The 23251-nt window shown below is 37.3% G+C and overlaps 1 long non-coding RNA gene and 1 pseudogene across 2 annotated transcripts; both read left to right on the forward strand.

The window, feature by feature from the left end:
* The first annotated feature begins 15790 nt into the window (after nucleotides 1-15790).
* Nucleotides 15791-18188, forward strand: LOC143540816 (protein FATTY ACID EXPORT 3, chloroplastic-like; annotated as a pseudogene). Its single transcript, XR_013136649.1, has 2 exons — nucleotides 15791-15857; nucleotides 17487-18188. The product of XR_013136649.1 is annotated as a protein FATTY ACID EXPORT 3, chloroplastic-like (transcript).
* Nucleotides 18189-18861: 673 nt separating this feature from the next.
* On the forward strand, nucleotides 18862-19535 carry LOC143540817 (uncharacterized). The gene is made up of 4 exons (XR_013136650.1): nucleotides 18862-19020; nucleotides 19122-19168; nucleotides 19288-19325; nucleotides 19422-19535. It is a non-coding gene; the product is annotated as an uncharacterized LOC143540817 (long non-coding RNA).
* The last annotated feature ends 3716 nt before the right edge of the window (nucleotides 19536-23251 follow it).

Consider the following 23251-nt stretch of genomic DNA (forward strand, 5'->3'; position numbering starts at 1 on the left):
CATATTCGTTTGGTTAAAATATGATATGTCAATAACACTCAAAATTCCGTACTTGTTATTAATCTCGTAATGTAAACTAATATTAAATTAATAATTTATTATAAATTCATTAAAATTCGTTAATGTTTAAAAACATATTATAAATATCCAACTCCATAATAAAATATACATTCAACACCTCTAATGCCCGACAACCCAATTTATTTACATTTAAGTCGTTAGTAATAATTAATTTTGTACTTTTAATTATAGTTTATGACGTTCAATTGCTTCGGTTTTATTTCTAGTTTGTCTTCAACTTCAAGGTGAGTTTCTCACACCCCCTTTTACCTTTTTTTAACTATTTTGGGGGTAGCATATATATATCCTATCAACAATTCAATTTCATTTATTCATTGTTTACAAACTACAATTCGCTACATGGACTTGTGTGTTTACTTGTTACTTGCTACAAATTTCTTGCTCATGGATTACTTCAAGATAGTATGATCATACGCCCCCCTTTGCGCTCAATACATTTGTTGTTATGAGTGGACAAAGGCCTCATTATCCGAGTACGTTGGTGCACAATCCCAGCTAGAAAGGACCTTACTTGCGCTTATCTGAGTACGCTGGTGCACAATCCCAGTTGGAAAGGACATTACTTGCTCATTTGCACTTGTTCATGGAATTGTATGATTTTTATGTACGTATATCAAAACTTGTGTGAACTCACCAACTATTCATATAGTTGACCTTTATTTTATATATATGCTACAGGTACAATTATTAAAGGATTAAACGGAGAAGACACTAGAACTTAGGTTATATCAATAACTGGACAAATTGTTAATTGTTCTTGTATTTTTTCTTGTATTTTTTTGTTACAAACTTGTGTACTTGATGTATAAATTAATTAATGATAATATTGTCACTTAATAGTGTCACATGTGTTTTGGGCAATCTGTACGTCACACTCGGGCGTATTCCGCTTTAGACACAGTGTTACATTCGAGAATCTTTTCTCGTAATCCTCCTATGATTGGTATCCAGATCCTGTTCCCCATTCGGAGAATTTCATCATTTCCTTTGACAAGTAGATCAATGGTACCATTTCTTTTCTCATCAGCAATATTATTTTCTTCTAGTGCTTGTTTCTGAGCATTCTTTACTTCATCAATTAAATTGATTTGAAGTTCTAACCTTAGAGCTCGCACTCTTTTAGGTTTCTCATGCTCTTTTCTGCTTAATGCATCGGCTACTATATTTGTCTTACCTTCACGGTATAGGATTTCACAATCATAATCGCTAAGAATTTCCATCCAACGTCTTTGTCTCACGTTAAGCTCCTTTTACCCAAAGATATTTTTTAAACTTTTATGATCTATGAATACAATAAACTTACTACCATATAGATAGTGTCTCCAGATCTTTAGGGAAAAAATTATTGCTCCCAATTCTAAGTCATGTGTTGTATAATTCTCTTCATGCTTCTTTAATTGTCTAGATGCATAAGCAATAACTTTTTCACATTGCATTAATACACATCCCAATCCTGATTTAGAAGCATCACAACAGACTATGAAATCTTCAATTCCTTATGGTAGCGCAAGTATTGGGGCATTTGTTAACTTTTGCTTCAAAGTTATAAAAGCTTCTTCTTGCTTAGGTCCCCATTCAAACTTGACAATCTTACACGTTAACTTGGTTAACGGAACTGCTATTCAGGAAAATTTTTGAATGAAGCGTCTATAATATCCTGCTAACCCTAAGAAACTTCGAATTTCCGTAGGAGTTTTAGGAATTTCCCAATTAATAATAGCTTCTATTTTGGTAGGGTCCACATGAATACCTTCATGGTTAATCAAGTGTCCTAAAAACTGTACTTCTTGTAACCAAAATTCACACTTTGAAAATTTAGCATAAAGCTTCTCTTTTCTCAATAGTGTCAAAAGTGTATGAAAATGTTTGACATGATCTTCACTGGTTTTGGAATAAATAAGTATATCGTCTATAAAAACGATTACAGGTTTATCCAAATATGGTTTACATATTCGGTTCATCATATCCATAAATGCAGCTGGTGCATTGGTTAAACCAAATGGCATGACTGTAAACTCATAATGATCATATCTTGTCCTAAAAGCTGTTTTAGGAACATCTTCTTCTTGCACTTTTAATTGATGGGCGTAAATCGATTTTAGAAAAATATCGAGCTCCTTGGAGTTGATCAAATAAATCATCAATTCTCGGTAAAGGATACCGATTCTTAATTGTGACTTTATTCAATTCTTTATAATAGATACACATATGCATCGACCCATCTTTCTTTTTGACAAACAGTACTGGTGCTCCCCGGGGTGATGAGCTAGGTCGTATGAAACCCTTTTTTAGCAATTCATCTAATTGCTTCTTTAATTCTAACATCTCTATTGGCGCTAATCGGTATGGTGCTTTAGCAACGGGCGCTACTCCTTGTATTATATGGATTCTAAATTCAACTTCTCGAGCAGGCGGTTGTCTAGGTAAATCTTCTAGAAAGACATCAGGATATTCCGATACTACCGGAATTTCTTTTAGCTCGTTTCCTTTGGCGCTAATGATTACATAAATCATATATACTACGCCTTGTTTCCATATATAGATTGCCGCTTTCATTACTGATATAAACTTTCTAGGGTTGAGTATCTTATCTCCTTGGATTGTAATAATTTCTCCTGTTGGCGAGCAAATTTCAACAGAATTTGTACTACATAGGATTCGATCATGATTGGCTGCTAGCCAGTCCAATCCTAATATAACATCAAATCCAGCCAGATTCATTGGGAGTAAATTTGCTTTAAATTGGTGGCCTAGTAAGTTTATGTTTTCTTCTTGGAGTACTTCATGAATATGAATGGAATTTCCATATGTCGTCTATACCGTGCAGACTTGATGGAGTTTGGTTAATGGTTGGTTTGAGGCTTGGCAAAACTTCGTGTTTATAAAACTTTGGTTTGCTTCGGAATCAAACAATACTTTAGCGTAAACGTTATTGATAGGGAACGTACCCGCAATAACGTCCGGAATCATTGCTGCTTCTTGTGCAGTAAGCTGAAAGGCCCGTGCATTCTTCTTAGGTCCATCTGTGTTCTTTGCTTTGTTGTCAGACACCTTTATCAACTTTGGACATTCTGGACAGATGTGGCCAGGTTCTCCGCGGTTGTAGCAAACACGACTTTCCTTTCTTCTACATTCTTCATCCGTATGTCCAGCCATTTTGCAATTATTGCAATACTTAGTTTTCTTAAAAGCGTATCTCCCTGAATGCCTTTTTCTGCAAGTTCTACAGAGAGGATGAGCATAACATTGTGACACTCGTCAATTTCAGATTAACTCCGTTAATCCAAACTCCGTCAATTTCAAACTTAAGATCATTTGATCTATAACGCACATCTCATTACATTTAAACTAGGGTTTAAATGACGCTTGACAATTACTACATGTGTAGTCTTTCGGGATTGCACCGAAACGCAAACGAGTTGACGCAAACCATTGGTGAATAAACGAAAAACATCCAAACAATAATTATGTGATAATTATGTGTTAGGCTTATGTGCTATTTGATAATATTGTTTAAAACACTAACTCAAGATGCAAACAAGTTACTTTAGGCTAGAAAAGTAATATTTAAAAGTTGAGGGACCTATGTGTAACATGTTATTATTTAATAATAATACAAAACCCTAACTCTTTCTCTCCTCCCTCTAACCCGATCGGCAGCCCCCTCTCCCCTCCTCTCTTTGCGACGGCAGCCACACCCACACCCATATCACACCCGTTTGATCTTATTCTTCATAATCGGAGCATCCCAAACTCGTTTCTAAGCAACCCTCACCTTCCTCTTGGTTGTTTCTGCGTTTTTAAGGTATAAACATGAAACCCTAACTTTGTAAATCATGTATTAAGTGTTTATATGTTTTATTTTGATTAGAGGATGATTGATTATGCTTTGGTAATTGATTTAGATGATCATATGTGATTTTGAACGGTGAAAGATTGTTAAATCATTGATTGTTTGTAAACCCTAGAGGGTTACTACTGATTTTGATGGATAATTATGTTTATTACATGTTTGGATATATGTCGTATGCTTAGGATGCATGTTAGACGATTGTTTGTGCTTGCTGAGTTTTGACAGCAGAGATTGTTCAACTTGAACGACATGTAACTTGTTAAATATAAAAGCAAACTGAGCTATTTATGAGTCTAAAAGGTAGTACTCTGAGTCTAGTTTCCAGAAAACCCAACCACGCCTAATTTGGAGGTGTTTTGGTTGTTTAAACGATTTAAATGTGATTAAAGGTCAAAACTGGTACTGGACAGATTGTAAGTTATGTTTAGACAACTGTAACTAAATGTTAATGTGGAAATTGGTCGAGGTTGTTAACACTACAGGGTACTATGTTGAGTCTAGTTTCTATAAAGTCCAAGTTTGTAATTTTTGGACGAGTAAAAGTTAAGTTTTATTATTTTACAAAACTGAAGTGCAAATCTGAATTGTGAGACCTGCTGTTAGGTTGTTTTGTAATTATCATATCTCATGAACTACAAGACCAAATAGGTTGGTTCCACTTCTGGAAGTTAACTTGTTGAGTTAAGAACCTAACCAAATTGGTCTTGCATTAATTGGATTTTTCATTTAACGGGAATAACAAATAATATTCTGTTGTGTATAATTTTTGACTGCTGTGAGTTTGCTGTAATATTTTGATCATTGTGAGTAAATTATGTGGAAAAAAATATAATAAAAATATTTCTGGAAACCTAACTCATGTATGTTCTTGTGACGATTTTTGGTGAATTATTTGATATGTTGTGATCTATTGAATATAGTAATCTTTCAAGTAGGATTCTGTCTTGATGAAACTAGCTGCTGAACTATATGAAAATACATGAAACGTGCTTGTTGCTAGATAATTGATATGTTATGACTAAATTGCCCTTGTGGGGAATAATTGCTAGTAATGTACAATATTAATACATGATATGTAAATAGTTGTTCACACATGTAACGTATCACCAATGTGCTTGTTGAGACACACACAATTCACAAACGAAACACGAAACGTATTTTATGCATAGGAATTATGTGCCGAGTCTAGAGACTCGATAATAGTTCCAACACTTAGAAAATCTCCTTGTTGTTTTAGAACGCTAGTGAGGGTTTTCTGCGACTCGCATCACTTGGGTGACTTGTTTTTGGAATTCTTCGCAAACAGTGAGTTTCACGTTCCCCTCTTAACTCTTTTAAACGCTTTTCACTTGGGGGAGAATACATACTCCGAAACGCTTTTAGATTTTGTTATTTATTATATATCACTTGTAAAGGCTAAGTGGCAAACGAAACAACTGAAGTCCTTCACACATCGAACCGTTTAGTATTGGATAATAGCGAGTCACTGTTGAGTAGTACTACTGGGTTTGACAAACCCCACCCAACGCTAAACTCGACTGGAGGTCGAGTGGGTGTAATTTTGGCAAACACATTACCATGGTCGGGATAGACCTGGTGGCAAGGCAAATGATAAACAGTCAGCTTCGGTGTCGAACACTTAGTAATACTTGCTTTATAGGCTTGCTACCTATAGATATATAATTGATTTAACACTATCTGGTAACGCAAACGCAAAACGCAAAACGTAAACGCAAAACGCAAAATGTAAACGCAAACGCTTTATTTTATATAAACTTGTGAACTCACCAACCCCGTGTTGACACTTTTAGTATGTTATTCTCAGGTAGCCGAGGCGGGCGCGCGTTATAGGATCATGCATTACTTTGAACGCTTTTGTTTATGCAAACTTGTTTTTAAACTGTTATTATTAATTGGGTTTTTAAGTCGTCCTGCGTGACGCAACACTTGGTTTATGGTTTTACGCTTCCGCACTTATTTACACTTAAATTTTTTCATGGTTTGAAAACTTTACTTATGGTTTGATTATAACTAATGATTCCGACCCTGTTAGTTCACACTCTCTGACGGAAAAACTCCGTTAGTGGATTTTGAGGGTGTGACAATGATAGTCCACATCACTACCCCTTCCGGCGAGATCATTTCGATCCAGGGCGAGAAGAGCGGCATGACCACCAGCGTCATCACCCTCATGAAGGCGCTGAAATATCTACGAAAGGTTCATCCGGAAATTTTAGCCCAAATTGTCGAGAAACCCGCGGAGGAGAAGCGAATCGAAGATATACCGATTGTGCGAGATTATCCGGAAGTCTTCCCGGAGGATTTGCCTTGACTCCCACCTATTCGACAAGTCGAGTTCCAAATCGAATTGACCCCCGGTGCAGCACCCATAGCACGAGCCCCGTATCGGCTCACACCGGCAGAGCTTCAGGAGTTGTCCACTCAATTGCAAGATTTGTTGGATAAAGGTTTTATCCGACCTAGCTCATCACCATGGGGAGCCCCTGTCTTATTTGTTCGAAGGAAGGACGGGACTTTCCGCATGTGCATCGACTACCGAGAGCTGAACAAGGTGACGATCAAGAACCGTTATCCCTTACCCCGAATTGATGATCTGTTTGACCAGCTTCAAGGATCGAGTTACTACTCGAAGATCGATCTGAGATCTGGTTACCATCAATTAAGAGTGCGCGAAGAAGCTATTTCAAAGACGACTTTCAGAACTCGGTACGGTCACTATGAGTTTTCGGTTATGCCTTTTGGCTTAACCAACGCACCAGCCGTATTTATGGATTTCATGAATCGAGTATGCAAGGCGTACCTCGACAAGTTTGTGATTGTTTTTATTGATGGTATCCTTATCTACTCCAAGAACAAGGCCGACCACGAAGAACACCTGAGATTGTTCTTAGAAATGCTGAAGAAGGAACAACTGTACGCTAAACTCTCGAAATGCGAATTTTGGCTTCGCGAGGTTCACTTCTTAGGACATGTGATCAATGAGAATGGTATCCATGTCGATCCCGGTAAGGTAGAGGCCATCAAAAACTGGGAAGCACCTAAGACACCGACTGAGGTGCGACAATTCCTAGGACTGGCCGGCTACTACCGGCGTTTTATCGAGGGATTTTCAAAGATTGCTCAACCCCTCACCGCTTTGACTCACAAGGGTACTAAGTACAATTGAGGAGACGCACAAGAATCCGCTTTCCAACTGTTGAAAAGCAAACTCTGTAGCGCCCCTATCCTAGCCCTTCCCGAGGGAACGGAAAATTTTGAGGTACATTGTGACGCATCGATACAAGGTCTCGGTTGTGTGCTGATGCAACTCGAGAAAGTTATAGCCTATGCCTCTCGGCAACTACAGATTCACGAGAAGAACTACACGACCCATGACTTGGAACTCGGAGCTGTAGTGTTTGCTCTTAAGATATGGAGACAATACTTGTACGGTACCAAGTTTACCATTTACACCGACCACAAGAGTCTCCAACATATCTACGATCAGAAGGAGTTGAACATGCGACAGCGTCGTTGGGTCAAGCTTCTTAAGGATTTTGATTGTGCCATCAAGTACCACCCTGGCAAGGCCAATGTAGTGGCCGACGCTCTCAGCAGAAAAGAAACCGATAAACCTAGGAGAGTGCGAGCATTACAACTTACGATCCACGCCAACTTACCCGATCAGATTCGCGATGCGCAACTCGAAGCCTTGAAAGATGATAATCTCCCATCAGAACTCATGCGGGGCATGAACAAGCAACTTGAAACCAAATCGGACGGGGTCCGATATTCCGAAAACCGGATTTGGGTCCGTCGATACGGAGAGTTGAGAACTCTAGTGATGGACGAAGCACACAAGTCTCGATATTCCATCCACCATGGCTCGAATAAAATGTACCATGACCTAAAGGCACTATACTGGTGGCCAAACATGAAAGCCGACATTGCCACCTACGTGAGCAAATGCTTGACTTGTGCAAGAGTCAAAATAGAATATCAAAAACCATCTGGCCTGCTACAACAACCGGAACTTCCAATGTGGAAATGGGAACACATTTCAATGGATTTCATCACGGGATTACCCAAAACACCGACGGGATGCGATACCATCTGGGTGATGGTTGACCGGTTGACTAAGTCTGCACACTTCTTAGCAATCAAAGAATCGGACAAAATGGAAAGACTGACTCGCATCTACATGAAAGAAGTAGTGTCTAGACACGGAGTGCCTGTCTCAATCATATCTGATCGAGATTCCCGTTTCACTTCGCACTTTTGGAAGTCACTACAAAGCGCACTAGGCACCCGCCTTGATATGAGCACCGCATACCATCCTCAGACGGATGGGCAAAGTGAGCGCACCATTCAGACCTTGGAGGACATGTTGCGTGCATGCGTGTTGGATTTCGGAAAAAGTTGGGAACCTCACTTACCTTTGGTAGAGTTTTCGTATAATAACAGCTACCACGCAAGCATTAAAGCAGCGCCGTTTGAAGCGTTGTACGGACGGAAGTGTCGATCACCTCTCTGCTGGGCAGAGGTGGGTGATAGCCAAATCACTGGTCCAGAACTAGTACTTGAAACCTCTGAAAAGATTGTTCAAATCCGCAACCGTATGGCAGCAGCACGAGATCGCCAAAAGGTTACGCCGACAAGCGCCGAAAGCCTCTTGAATTTCAAGTGAACGACCAAGTATTACTCAAAGTCTCACCTTGGAAAGGTGTGGTTCGCTTTGGGAAGCGAAACAAACTCAATCCACGATACGTTGGTCCCTACCGGATAACTGAGCGCATTGGCCCGGTGGCGTACCGACTGGATCTACCAACGGAACTCAGTAGTGTACACAATGTATTCCATGTATCAAATTTGAAGAAATGTCTTTACGATGAAACCCAAGCAGTCCCTTTGGACGAATTGCAAGTTGATGAACAGCTACGCTTCATTGAAGAACCGGTCGAAGTTTTGGATTGGGAAACCAAAACACTCAAGCACAGCAAAAATCCAATCGTTAAGGTTCGTTGGAACTCGAGACGTGGACCGGAGTTCACGTGGGAAAGCGAGCATCAAATGATGAAAAAGTATCCTCACCTTTTTGAAGGGTTGACCAAACACCGAAAACCCCGAAACCCGTCGAACCGTCAGAAATCACCAGAGGTATGAACAAAATTTCGGGACGAAATTTCTTTCTACTAGGGGATGATATGACAAACTGAAAATTTTTCTTACTTTTTCAGACACTCATCACGACTTGACTCAAATTTTCGGGACGAAAATTCTTTCAACATGGGAATGATGTGACACTCGTCAATTTCAGGTTAACTCTGTTAATCCAAACTCCGTCAAATCCAAACTTAAGATCACTTGATCTATAACGCACATCTCATTACATTTAAACTAGGGCTTAAATGACGCTTGACAATTACTAAATGTGTAGTCTTTCGGGATTGCACCGAAACGCAAACGAGTTGACGCAAACCATTTGTGAATAAACGAAAAACATCCAAACAATAATTATGTGTTAGGCTTATGTGCTATTTGATAATATTGTTTAAAACACTAACTCAAGATGCAAACAAGATACTTTAGGCTAGAAAAGTAATATTTAAAAGTTGAGGGACCTATGTGTAACATGTTATTATTTAATAATAATACAAAACCCTAACTCTTTCTCTCCTCCCTCTAACCCGATCGGCAGCCCCCTCTCCCCTCCTCTCTTTGCGACGGCAGCCACACCCACACCCATATCACACCCGTTTGATCTTATTCTTCATAATCGGAGCATCCACACTCGTTCTAAGCATCTCTCACCTTCCTCTTGGTTGTTTCTGCGATTTTAAGGTATAAACATGAAACCCTAACTTTGTAAATCATGTATTAAGTGTTTATATGTTTGATTTTAATTAGAGGATGATTGATTGTGCTTTGGTTATTGATTTAGATGATCATATGTGATTTTGAACAGTGAAAGATTGTTAAATCATTGATTGTTTGTAAACCCTAGAGGGTTACTACTGATTTTGATGGATAATTATGCTTAGGATGCATGTTAGACGATTGTTTGTGCTTGCTGAGTTTTGACAGCAGAGATTGTTCAACTTGAACGACATGTAACTTGTTAAATATAAAAGAAAACTGAGCTATTTATGAGTCTAAAAGGTATTACTCTGAGTCTAGTTTCCAGAAAACCCATCCACGCCTAATTTGGAGGTGTTTTGGTTGTTCAAACGATTTAAATGTGATTAATGGTCAAAACTGGTACTGGACAGATTGTAAGTTATGTTTAGACAACTGTAACTAAATGTTAATGTGGAAATTGGTCGAGGTTGTTAACACTACAGGGTACTATGTTGAGTCTAGTTTCTATAAAGTCCAAGTTTGTAATTTTTGGACGAGTAAAAGTTAACTTTTATTATTTTACAAAACTGAAGTGCAAATCTGAATTGTGAGACCTGCTGTTAGGTTGTTTTGTAATTATCATATCTCATGAACTACAAGACCAAATGGGTTGGTTCCACTTCTGGAAGTTAACTTGTTGAGTTAAGAACTTAACCCAATTGATCTTGCATTAATTGGATTTTTCATTTAACGGGAATAACAAATAACATTCTGTTGTGCATGATTTTTGACTGCTGTGAGTTTGCTGTAATGTTTTGATCATTGTGAGTAAATTATGTGGAATAAAAATATAATAAAAATAGTTCTTGAAACCTAACTCATGTATGTTCTTGTGACGATTTTTGGTGAATTATTTGATATGTTGTGATCTATTGAATATAGTAATCTTTCAAGTAGGATTCTGTCTTGATGAAACTAGCTGTTGAACTATATGAAAATACATGAAACGTGCTTGTTGCTAGATAATTGATATGTTATGACTAAATTGCCCTTGTGGGGAGTAATTGCTAGTAATGTACAATATTAATACATGATATGTAAATAGTTGTTCACACATGTAACGTATCACCAATGTGCTTGTTGAGACACACAATTCACAAACGAAACACGAAACGTATTTTATGCATAGGAATTATGTGCCGAGTCTAGAGACTCGATAATAGTTCCAACACTTAGAAAATCTCCTTGTTGTTTTAGAACGCTAGTGAGGGTTTTCTGCGACTCGCATCACTTGGGTGACTTGTTTTTGGGAATTCTTCGCAAACAGTGAGTTTCACGTTCCCCTCTTAACTCTTTTAAACACTTTTCACTTGGGGGAGAATACATACTCCGAAACGCTTTTAGATTTTGTTATTTATTATATATCACTTGTAAAGGCTAAGTGGCAAACGAAACAACTGAATTCCTTCACACATCGAACCGTTTAGTATTGGATAATAGCGAGTCACTGTTGAGTAGTACTACTGGGTTTGACAAACCCCACCCAACGCTAAACTCGACTGGAGGTCGAGTGGGTGTAATTTTGGCTAACACATCACCATGGTCAGGATAGACCTGGTGGCAAGGCAAATGATAAACAGTCAGCTTCGGTGTCGAACACTTAGTAATACTTGCTTTATAGGCTAGCTACCTATAGATATATAATTGATTTAACACTATCTGGTAACGCAAACGCAAAACGCAAAACGTAAACGCAAAACGCTAAATGCAAAACGTAAACGCAAACGCTTTATTTTATATAAACTTGTGAACTCACCAACCCCGTGTTGCAATTTTAGTATGTTATTCTCAGGTAGCCGAGGCGGGCGCGCTGTATAGGATCATGCATTACTTTGAACGCTTTTGTTTATGCAAACTTGTTTTTAAACTGTTATTATTAATTGGGTTTTTAAGTCGTCCTGTGTGACGCAACACTTGGTTTATGGTTTTACGCTTCCGCACTTATTTACACTTAAATGTTTTCGTGGATTGAAAACTTTACTTATGGTTTGATTATAACTAATGATTCCGATCCTGTTAGTTCACACCCTCTGACGGTAAAACTCCGTTAGTGGATTTTGAGGGTGTGACAAAGATTGCCCTGTTCCTTTCTTCCGGAATTCTTGGGTAATATTCTGGGCTAGATCTTTCTTTTTGTTTTCTTCCTGAGTTCGGACTAATCCGTCTGTCAGGGTATTTGCTAGCTCAGCTGTTTCTTCAATAGTCTGAGGTCTAGCTGACTTTACTAGATCGCGGATTTCACTTACTAATCCACAATGTATCGAGAAATTAGTACTGACTCTGGCGAAGCTAAAGCCGGTACCATTCTTGCATATTCGAAGAATTTTGTCGTATACTCATGACTCTTCACACCTTCCATCTTGTGGTTTAAGAACATAGTAGCAATCTTTTCTCTTTCATGAGAAGGACAAAATTTCCTTTCTACTATTTCTTTAAATTCTTCCCAGGTCATAGTATAGACTATATGACTTCCCTTTGACTGGAGGACCGTGTTCCACCATTCCATTGCTTCATTAATGAAGAGGTTAGAAGCATATAATATTTTATCTTCTTCAGCACATTTACTGATTCTTATAATAGCTTCTGTCTTTTCTAACCAACGTAGTGCTGAAATAGGTCCTTCTTTTCCAGAGAATTCGGTTGGTTTACAGGCCAAGAAATCCTTGTAAGTACAACTGTGAACTTTTGACATTTTGGGTAATGGTTTGCTATTTCTTCGATTCACACTATTACTAGCTTTAGTGTTAGACTTTCGTTTATTACTTTCTGTATTATGCCTAATTATAGACACGGGTTGCTTAATGGCATCAACAATTAAAGGAATTGCTTCAATGATTTTCTAAGCTATCATATTTTCAATAGCATTCATATTCAGATGAGAATCTGGATTATGAATTTCATGATTATGCTCGTTTTCGTGATTGTGCTCATGTTCGCGATTGTGCTCATTTTCACGATTGTGCTCATGTTCGTGATTGTGCTCATTTTCGTGATTATGCTCATTTTCGTGATTATGCTCATTCGACATCTGAATTACATATGATAAAGGAATTATTAATATCGTAATCAAATAATAAGGTAAGAAAGATATTAATTACACATAAGCATAAATAACACATAGGCACAAAATATGTCCAAATCGTCGATCTTTGCGACATTTACTCTTTATATATATATATGCATCACTATATTTTACCTCTACACACTATATATATGCGTCACTACACACCTTTCTTACATACATACACTCTTTTTTTTATCAAAGAAATTACGATAATGAACATATAAATATTATATATATATGGCTTTATATATAAGGCTCTCGGTCATAGTACTTCCAGAGTAGGGTTTCCCCAACATCCCTCAGTCTATTGGTGGTATCCACCAATTCTTCCCCATAGTGACGGAGCTCTGTCGTCATCTCCGGTGTCATGGTGGGGTAGTTTGCGGTTTCAGCCTGGAATGGGGCATAAGGATTTGACATCATTGTTTGATATTGCCAATCATTCGTCCACCATTCTTCCATTTGAGCTTGGCTGATAATATCATCAGGGAGCAGTGTATTATTTGGGTATTGGGATGGCATATTAGGGTTACTGGAATTTGCTGCACCCATATCGTTTAATATTGGTTGAAAAATTTCACATTCATCTAGGCATCTGCCTAGTCGCTCCTCCATTGTTATTGTTGACATGGGTGCTGGTAAAGTTGGTGGTGGTTCTATTGGTTGTGGTTGAGTTGGTTGTTCAGGTTGTGGTTGAGTTGGTTGTTCGGGTTGTGGTTGAGTTGGTTATTTGTTGTGGTTGAGTTGGTTGTTCAGGTTGTGGTTGAGTTGGTTGTTCGGGTTGTGGTTGAGTTGGTTGTTTGACTGTGGTTTTTCCTTTCTTATTTCTTCTCAATCCTCGTTGCCTGTCTTTGAGCCTTCTTCTTCTTTTAGGTTTTGGTTTATCTACAGGTTGGGCTTGAAAGATCATGGGTTGAGGTTGTTGTTGACTACATTCTCCTTCTTCTATATCCGTGGAGTTAACGGATATGTGTTCAAAAGCATCAACTAGCTCACTCATGCTGTTAAATTAAAAACAATATAACAACGAACTCCAAAAGAAGTAATATTTTTTTTTTCATGTGTGGTTAGAATCTTATCTTTATGGTTAACACATAAGTTAATGCATGTATTTCCTAACATTAATTTTTAAGATTAGGTATTATTAAAATACCCATATTGCTTAAACCAGTGGCTCTGATACCACTTCAGCTGTCACAGCCCCCGACCCCTATACCCTGGGAGGGAAGCCGTGAACATTGATTGGTGGTATCGGTGTTTATTAAATTATTTTGCAGCAGAAAATTTCATCAGAACCGTAGTTAGGAAAAATGATCAGAGTTATAAAAACACCATGATTATTATTATGATAAACCGGGAATTTAATCCCTTTTGATACAAACATAAGTTTACAGGGTTAAACCCTTATTTACAAAACACATTTCTTTATTCTGGTGACAAGCCACTTATTTAAGCTGGAAGCCCGCAGGCATCATTCCTTTGTTACTAACAAGTCACCTGAAACATGTTTAAAATATTTGATCAGCAAGAAATACTAGTGAGTACATTCATTTGTAAATGACACATTTTACAATTACAGCATTAAGATGTTTTTACAATTGCCTGCTTACAAATTACCGAAAGGTACTTGTCACTCGACCGTATCTATGACTGTGGTCATATTACTTATTTATGCATGTTGGTTGGGCTATGTGTCCTACTGCTTGGCGAGGTCAATTCCATCGAGGTGATCACCCCGACCCTACTATTGTACTTGAGGTGGTGGCATCACAGGATCTTTGGTTTTGTTATGCGTTCTTTGGGGTTGCCGGGTCTAATAATGACCTTAATGTTATCGATCAATCACCGATAACCGATAACCTTATCGACGGGGTTGAACCCCCTCAGTTTTTTTTTTTTTTTTTTTTTTTTGCAAATGGAGAACATTTCAAGTACGGGTATTACCTCGTTGATGGTATTTACAACGAATGGGGGATACTTGTTCAAGCTTATGTGTCTCCACTTTCTGACAAACGAAAGTACTTCACGAAGAAACAAGGACCGGCAAGAAAAGATATTGAAAGGGCATTTGTAGTCCTAAAGAAAAGATGAGCAATGTTGGTGATTTTCCAAGACAAGAATCGGCGATCACCAATGAACAACGACTCAACAACATAAATATCATCAAGAGCCGTGAGATACACGACAACCTTCGGCATGAGTTGGTCGAGCCTTTGTGGGATAGAAGACCCGATAATCTTGTATTAAACTAGTAATATTTTAAATTATTTTTAATGCAATGTTTAATATTAGTATCAATGTAATATTTTTATATTATTATTAATGTAATGTTTTAAAATTATTATTTAATGTAATATTTAAAATAAAAAAAAACTGGATCAAACCCTGGATCACCTGGACCACTACAACCCTTTTGGGCTTGATCCTAGAACTTGATCTTATGTCACGTCAGCGCTTACGTGACGTAAATATATTGGATCACCAAATGAAATAATAATGTATTTGGATTTTGGTTTGGTGTAGTTTATTTATAATAGAATAGAATAGAATAAAATCATGGTAAGACCAACTCCTGTTTGGTTACACGTTCATTACGTGTCAACAAAGTGATACTGGGCGTTGCAACCCTATTATATTATATTATATTAATATTAATATTCTCTTCCATCTTCGTCTTGCCCATCGTTGTTTCCAATCCAGTTAGTTGTTGCAGAACACAAACCCTAACTCATGGCTGCTGCTACAAAGAATGACGACATCTACAATTAGCACGACCACGAGTAACCCTAGCTCAAAGAGACCACTCCAATGGACTCCCTGTGTCTTCTCCGACCTCGCAAGCCACGGTGTAGTTTCAGTTGCTGCTAGCCGGTTTACCCCTAGAGGAGGGTTTACTCTTTCCCCATTCTAATGCCCGCAACCGCGTCGATTTTTGCCTTTTCGGCTTCTCACCAGGACTCGGTGAGTCACTTCAATCTCAATGATGCTTATTTAGATTTCCATTCGGGTCGGTGTTCCTATATTTGATATTTCTGACTACATCCTTCCTCCTCCTATATGCCTTTAACCTTAATTCTACATCTCCAAGAATGAATTTATTTCTATCCTCAAACCAATTTCCCCATCTCTCTGGACAAACCATCCTACTTTCTTACCCACTTGGCCTTACCCACCAAGTCACAATGGAGATACTCGACCAATCCTTAAACCTTTTTTCTCTAAAGTTGCTCCCCACTCTTTTAGCCTCTCAAGTTCAGATCTTGTTTTTCTTTTAGCAACTAAACAATATCGTTTGCAAACATCATGCACCATGGGATTGTCTCCTTAATCGAACTTTGACAACTGCAAAAAGAAACGGCCTCAAAGTTGACCCTGATGAAGGCCTTTCTCCACGGGGAATAAGTCAGAGTCCCCCACGGGTGCACCAACGCTTGTTGTAGTGTTGGCATACATATCCATAATAATCTCTTTATATTTCCACGGGACCTCCCTCAACCCTCCAGGCTATCCCAAAGCAGTTTACGTGGCACACTATCATACACACTGATGTATATGTTTATTTTTTTAAAAACCCTAAAGGATGAAAAAACTATTAAGCATAGTTGTAAAAATCCCGTCTAGGCGCCAACTAATCCCCTATTACTCGCTATTTGGTCAAAATCGGTCAAATCTGAATTTTTTTTTATATAAATTCAGTATATGTATCTATATTTGAAAAATACCATATCGATTACAATCCGATGAATTGCTAGTCTCTACCAGAGGTGCACAAACCCGGTTTAAAACCCTAAACCGGTTGGGGTTCAAACATGTTCGGTTTTGGTCAACAAAAGTCAAAATCAGTTTATGATCAGTTTTCGGTGCAGGTTGAAACTGGGTTGGTGGCTATCGGTTTCAGTTTGGGTGGAAACCAGTTTCTTGATCGGTTTTGGCTGGTTTAGGTTCGGTTTAACCAGTTTCGGTGGTGAGAATTACAAACCGGTTTCCGAACCTACGTTTCAATTTCAATTTGGTTAACCGGCTTTTCTACCCACCTTTTGTCCCTACCATCACCAACCACTCCGCTCGAACTAGCGCCTAACGATTTTAACAAAACTGTTGGAAAGGTTTACTCTATGTAGTCGATATCATTGATATATCACCGATATATCGCGTCCCCTTGGTAAAAATATCGTTGCATAATATTGATCCCGATATTATCGGTAGCATTGACCATATTGGACCGATATATCTCCGATATTTCTAGTGTTTTTTTAGGTCTTAATTCCCAATTTGTAGAGTTTAATGCTAGTATTTTATGTCATGATAAGTTCTTACTGAATTATTAGTGTTAAATTGCCATATATATAAAGTCTGCATGTTATTAAAATTACACGGTATCACCATCGCGATAACCGATATCTCAAACACCGGTCCTTTACCGATATCTGATATTTTTCCGCATTAACAACATAGGGTTTACTTGGTAAAAAATAGGTTTATCTAGAACACATGAGAGAGATGCAGCTTTGAGTTGTACATAAAGCTTATTTAGTTGTACATAGAAACATGCCTCACATACATGATGATGGTTTTTGTTTGCAATTTTAGAACTCTTCAGATGTTGAAATAAGAGGAGGAAACAAGTCGGCTTAAAGAGAAAGCTGAAGAATCCGAAGAGGCTTGGAAACAAACTTTAGCTTCTTTCAAAGAGCAAGCGTTGAAGATGTTGAATGTTTCACAAGAAGCGTATGAAGTGTATTTGAAGAAAGCTACTGTAATATTGAAGGAGACTTCAGAGCAGTTGAAGATTCAAGCTGATAAAGCGAGTGAAGATTTGAGTGTAATTGCTAAGGAACTAGGTGAAGAGGGGAAAGTTTATCTGTCTGCAGCTGCAGAGAACTCCCCTGAACCGGTGAAGGATATCGTGGAAATGTTTGCTTCTTCAACTGATGACTTGAAAGATGTGTCTGAAGTGCTTGACTTTTATGTCGGTATTCCATATGGTAAGGGGTTTCTGTGATGCATTGTTGTTTATCTTGCAAAATGTTTGATGGTTTTTTGACTTTGTTCCTACACTTTAGAGGAGGTTATTTGATTTCAACCCTTTTTGTATGATTGCAAAAAATAGAACCATAGGAAACGTGTCTAGTGGTGTAAGCGAGCCGAGCTCAACCTTGGCGTGTTTAATTTATGAGAGTTTGAGCTTGGCTCCTGAGTTGTTTTTCAAGTTTGAGCTAGGCTCATTATTAACTTATGCACATTTATAATTATATTTGTATGTGTAATTAAATATATTTATATAACATAAATATTGGTTAAGGACTTTTTTATCATAGTTTTATGTGAAATAGTTATTATATAAATATTAAGCGCTAGGCTCGTTTTGGCTCTTAAGCCGGCATGAGCTTTCTTGGGTTATAATTTAATTTATATACATTTATGATTATTTTATGTATATATATGAGCTAAGTTTTGTATATAACGTAATAAAATTACTATTCAATTATTTTGTCAATTTATATAGAGTAAATTTTTAGCATAAATAGTTTTTGGTATATTATATAAGTATTAGCTTCTTCACTTAGGCCTGTGATTTGGCTTGAGCATGATAAGTGAAACTCAGACCCATGCTTATTTTTCAAACAAGCTTATTTTTAGGCTTGAGCTCAACTTGTTTAAGTTCGGCTCAATTTGAGCTCTTAGCGAGCCATTTTAGAGTAGCTCGCGAATGGCTTGGCTTGTTTACACGCCTAAAACGTGGCAAATGGGTCAAAGGTTGTTTAACATGTATTTTCAATGCATAATACCTCCTAAATCAATTTGTTGAAGAAAATTGAAATAATGGAAATTGATCATATTTGGCACACTGATAATTTACTAAAACTGTATAGTTTTTTGGTCAAAAATTGTTTAGGGTCAATCTGACCAGCAAGTTTTGTATAAGTTCTTGATTACCTTTAATTATGCGTTCAGGTGTGGCTGCTTACTGTAGGCGGTTTCCTTTCTTTCATGATAACTGGCAGCATCTCTGCAAATTAGATTCGGTGTTATTCTTGGTGGAACTCTTTTGGGCTTGGCTGTTTATAGTCTGAGATCTTGGAAAAAAGGGGAATCTTCGTCTTCTGCTTGAAAGGCCAAGCAGGTTGGTTTATAATTTATTTTTAACATTGAAAACTTATGTCTAATATATATGTTCATGAATATTTATAGTTGTTTGAGTTTGATGAACTGTTTGATTTGCAGCCATTGCTACAATATTGTTTTTGAGGGACCTACGCCTAGTGTTCTCGGTAAGAGCCCTATTAAACATTTGTATCCATTAATGTGTATACGCACATATAAGTATAGATATGCTGAGTAGATTTCGTATGTTGTGAGACTACATCTGTGACATTTTTATTCTCAGCAGAGACCAGCATTCACCAGATATATTGCACTTATAATCAGGTTTGAAACACATTCATACTTGGATTGACATTTAATCTTGTAAGTTAGTGGTGATATTGTCTAATCTTTGCTTTTATTTTTATTCTTAATGTGCAGTGGTGTGGCACTAGGCATTTTATGTCTATAGAATCACATACGTGCGTGGACAGTCAACAGGAGAATATAGTTTTGGGACTGAAACCGAAAATTAGCTCCATGTTACAAAGGTCAGTATTTGATCTCTATGTATACTGTGTTACTGTGCATATATGTATTATATGTCTGTGTGTGTACATAACGGTGCGAATAAATAAACGGCCATGGGTCTGATATTGTATTTGTCTCAGGTTCATAGCTTGTGATTGGGCGGCACTGTGAGATGCAGAATGGATGTATGCTGCTGCTTCAGAGTTCAGATTCAAATCTTCTATTGTTAACAAGTTTTCTGTTATGATCTTGTTAGTTGTAGAAATTTTAAAAAGAAAATAAAAAAGCTATGATATGATTTTAAGATACGCTGAATGGATTTAATGTAAGTGTAGTTTTCTTAATTTGAGTTTTTTACTATTTTTTAATTAGTAAAAGAATTAGCTGTTAGTAAGATCTTTTGTTTTAATTGTTTGTATTTGCAGGTTATTTTATATTTAATTGTTTTAATACTTAATGATTAAATTATTTGTTTTATTAAACAGTTATATTTGGTATATTGCATAATCCAGTGTATAAAAGTATGAATTTGTATGAATATACAAAGTAGTAAGTTTGTAGAATAGTTTAAAATTGTTTCATTATCAATAATCTATTAAAGCAATACAACGGTTTTATGTGTTACTTTTCTATGGTGTCCACCTATACTTTCACGGTTTTATGTGTTACTTTTCTATGGTGTCCACCTATACTTTCACGTAATACAATTTTCATATGTATAAATGCCACCTCAGTCACTAATTATTTTAAATCAAAAATCAGTTCTAAATCCCTAACTTCTAAACGAATACATGTGGCCATTTTTTTAAACCCGATTTTGATTCAGTTAATTCAGTAACCTGTTCAATAGGTTTGTTAAAATCAATTCTAAATCCTAATATCTTAATATATAAATTATTCATTGTTATATATGATGTCTCCCCTTCAATCATTTTGTTTAGGTATCACAAACATCCCCCCCTTCAATCATTATGTTTAGGTATCCCAAACATCCTCTGATGAAGAAGGTTTGTGCGTTCCCACAACCGATTAGAACCCTAAAGGATTGATTTGTATTATGTGTTGAGAAATCGAACATCAATTGATTCACTTATCCACTTGTTTCGTATTCATCAAATCTATAAGCAAACTTCCAATTTCTTCCTATGTTAATGTTATTAGTCTATTAATTTAGGTTTTTTTTTATTTGATTGGAATCAAATCTAGAAAGACATGTTAAATGATGAACCATAAATGATTGAGGTAGCGATTGTTATGCAGTAATGACAGGTGAAATGGAATGATTTATTACGTGGGAATGAAATAAAAGGTGTTTGGTTGCACAATGGAATGGAATCATCCATTACACATGGAATACCCATTCCATCAAAACCATTCCTTCTCATCCTCTTCTTTTTTTTCATTTCATTCCTCCATCAACCTACTTTCTCAACAACACCATCATCTAACAACCACCGCCACCACCACCACTACCATAAGCCACCACCATCATCTGACCACCACCGCCACTGTCGCCATCACCACCTCCACTACCACCACCTTACCACCAAAGCTACCACCCGCCACCATCGTCGCCATAACCACACGGCAACCATTGTCACCGTCGCCACTCGACACCATAACCGCCACCCACACCACTATCACTGCCTGGCCACCACCACTTGTCATCACCACCCTACCACCAGCCATCACTACTAATGCTACCAATCGCTTGACCACCACCACCCACCCCGTGGCCTGACCGCACGCACCACCACCACCACCGTCGCCACCACACCAGCCGCTACCCAGCCACCACTATTTTCATCTCCAGAGCTACCACAACCGTCACCATTTCAGTTTTTTTTGAAAAAATATATATATTTTAAGATAGGAATAGTTTTATTATTTCTATTTCATTCCTAAAATTTTTTCGGATAATAAACAACAAAAATTAATTATTCATTTTATTCCCATATGTTAAACCAAACAAGACAAAGGAATGGTAATGATCCATTTCATTCCTTTGTCCATTCCATTCCTTCTTTCATTCCATTCCCCCCTTCATTCCATTCGTTTCAACTAAACATACCCTAATTTGTTTAAGATTTGAGAGATCGATCTTCAATAATGAATTGATTGACGGAGGTCAACGCACTGCGTCTTCTTCATTAACTCTGTAAGCCATGTTTCAGTTTTTCGATTTCTTAAATTCATTTGTCTATTAATTGAGGTTTTCTTAATAAACAGAAGCTTGATTCATAAAACGTAATATACATCTGTAAGGCCCCCGTTACCGGTAGCCCTACTTTGGTGTTGGATTTACTCATAAGTTCTACAAATCAGTGTTTATTAAAACTTTTCGCGGAATATAAAACATCAATCATTTGTTACAAAATATTAAATCCTTTCTTTAGAACCAACTTAAAAACATCATATCTTAATCACCATTTCTTCCGTCTTCAGATGCCAGCCGTTCAAATCCATGCCATGTGTCATCCTCATGCCTTCTCGATAAACATATACATCTGCGCGCATACTAAAAGTCAGCTACGCTGAGTGAGTTCTAGTTAATCAGGCGACATACAATACATACACATCTCTTACATACATACATATCTTAACCTTGTATAAATGCCCATAAGAGGACGTCACATAATATCTATTAAAAGAACTACTACTATTGCCCCTACTATTTATATTCTCCATAGAATGGCACTCTATATATATATTCTCCATAGAAGGAGCATCCTATATGCTTCCATAGAAGCGAACACTATGCTTTCCATAGAAGGAACACTATGCTTTCCATCAAAGGAACACGAGGCTTTCCATTAAAGGAACACTATGCTCTCGATTTAAGGAACACTCTATATATTATCCGTAGAGGGAACTCTATATATAAGTTATCATTTAATATCCATATAAGGAGACAATCATCGCTATTCTTGGCAATACATGCAATATCCGAAGATCGTTCACGTATCGACAAGTAATCATACCTGCATTACATACAATATCCATATCTTTATTTATAACCCTAACGGTACATGCAATATCCGAAGATCGTTCAACGTACCGACAAGCAATCAATCATATCTAACACATATATCATACATGGCATACACTTACCATTTAAGTTAAGTGTATTAACTGTCTTAACACATTTTCCATTAGGATTTTTAATTACTATATAACTCGTTAACTCATTTTCTATAACGAATTAATCCTAATTCGTTGGCTAATTCGTTATCAATTCATAGTCTAATTCGTTACAAAATCCTCCTACATTCGTTATAACGAATGGCCTAGTTCGTTATCTCAATTATAACGAATTGAGTCTAATTCGCTAACTGATTCGTTACCTTATCTTCATCTGATTCGTTACCCAGACACAACTTAATTCGTTATCTGAATTATGAAGAATGGTGAGTAACGAATCGCTTGATTCGTTATTTGAATCATAACGAACTGGGTAGCTAATTCGTTATCTTGACAGAAAAAATGGGCGAGTAACGAAACTAACCTGATTCGTTTTATTAATAATAACGAATCATCTAGTTCTTATCCAGACTTTGACTCAAGGGTCAAAGTCAAAATCGTCAAGAATAATAACAGTCAACATATCTTAGATCTGCAATTAAACCTTCAATTCTTAACGAAATATCATGATTTTGGTATCATTGGAATCGTCTATGCAGCGCCTACAAACCCAAACCATCAAATCCGCCAAACATCCATTTTTAAGGGGTGCGATTTGT

Source organism: Bidens hawaiensis, unplaced genomic scaffold (assembly GCF_021521415.1).
Source record: "Bidens hawaiensis isolate Kalapana, Puna unplaced genomic scaffold, B.hawaiensis_p1.1 tig00012337_1, whole genome shotgun sequence".
NCBI lineage: Eukaryota > Viridiplantae > Streptophyta > Magnoliopsida > Asterales > Asteraceae > Bidens > Bidens hawaiensis.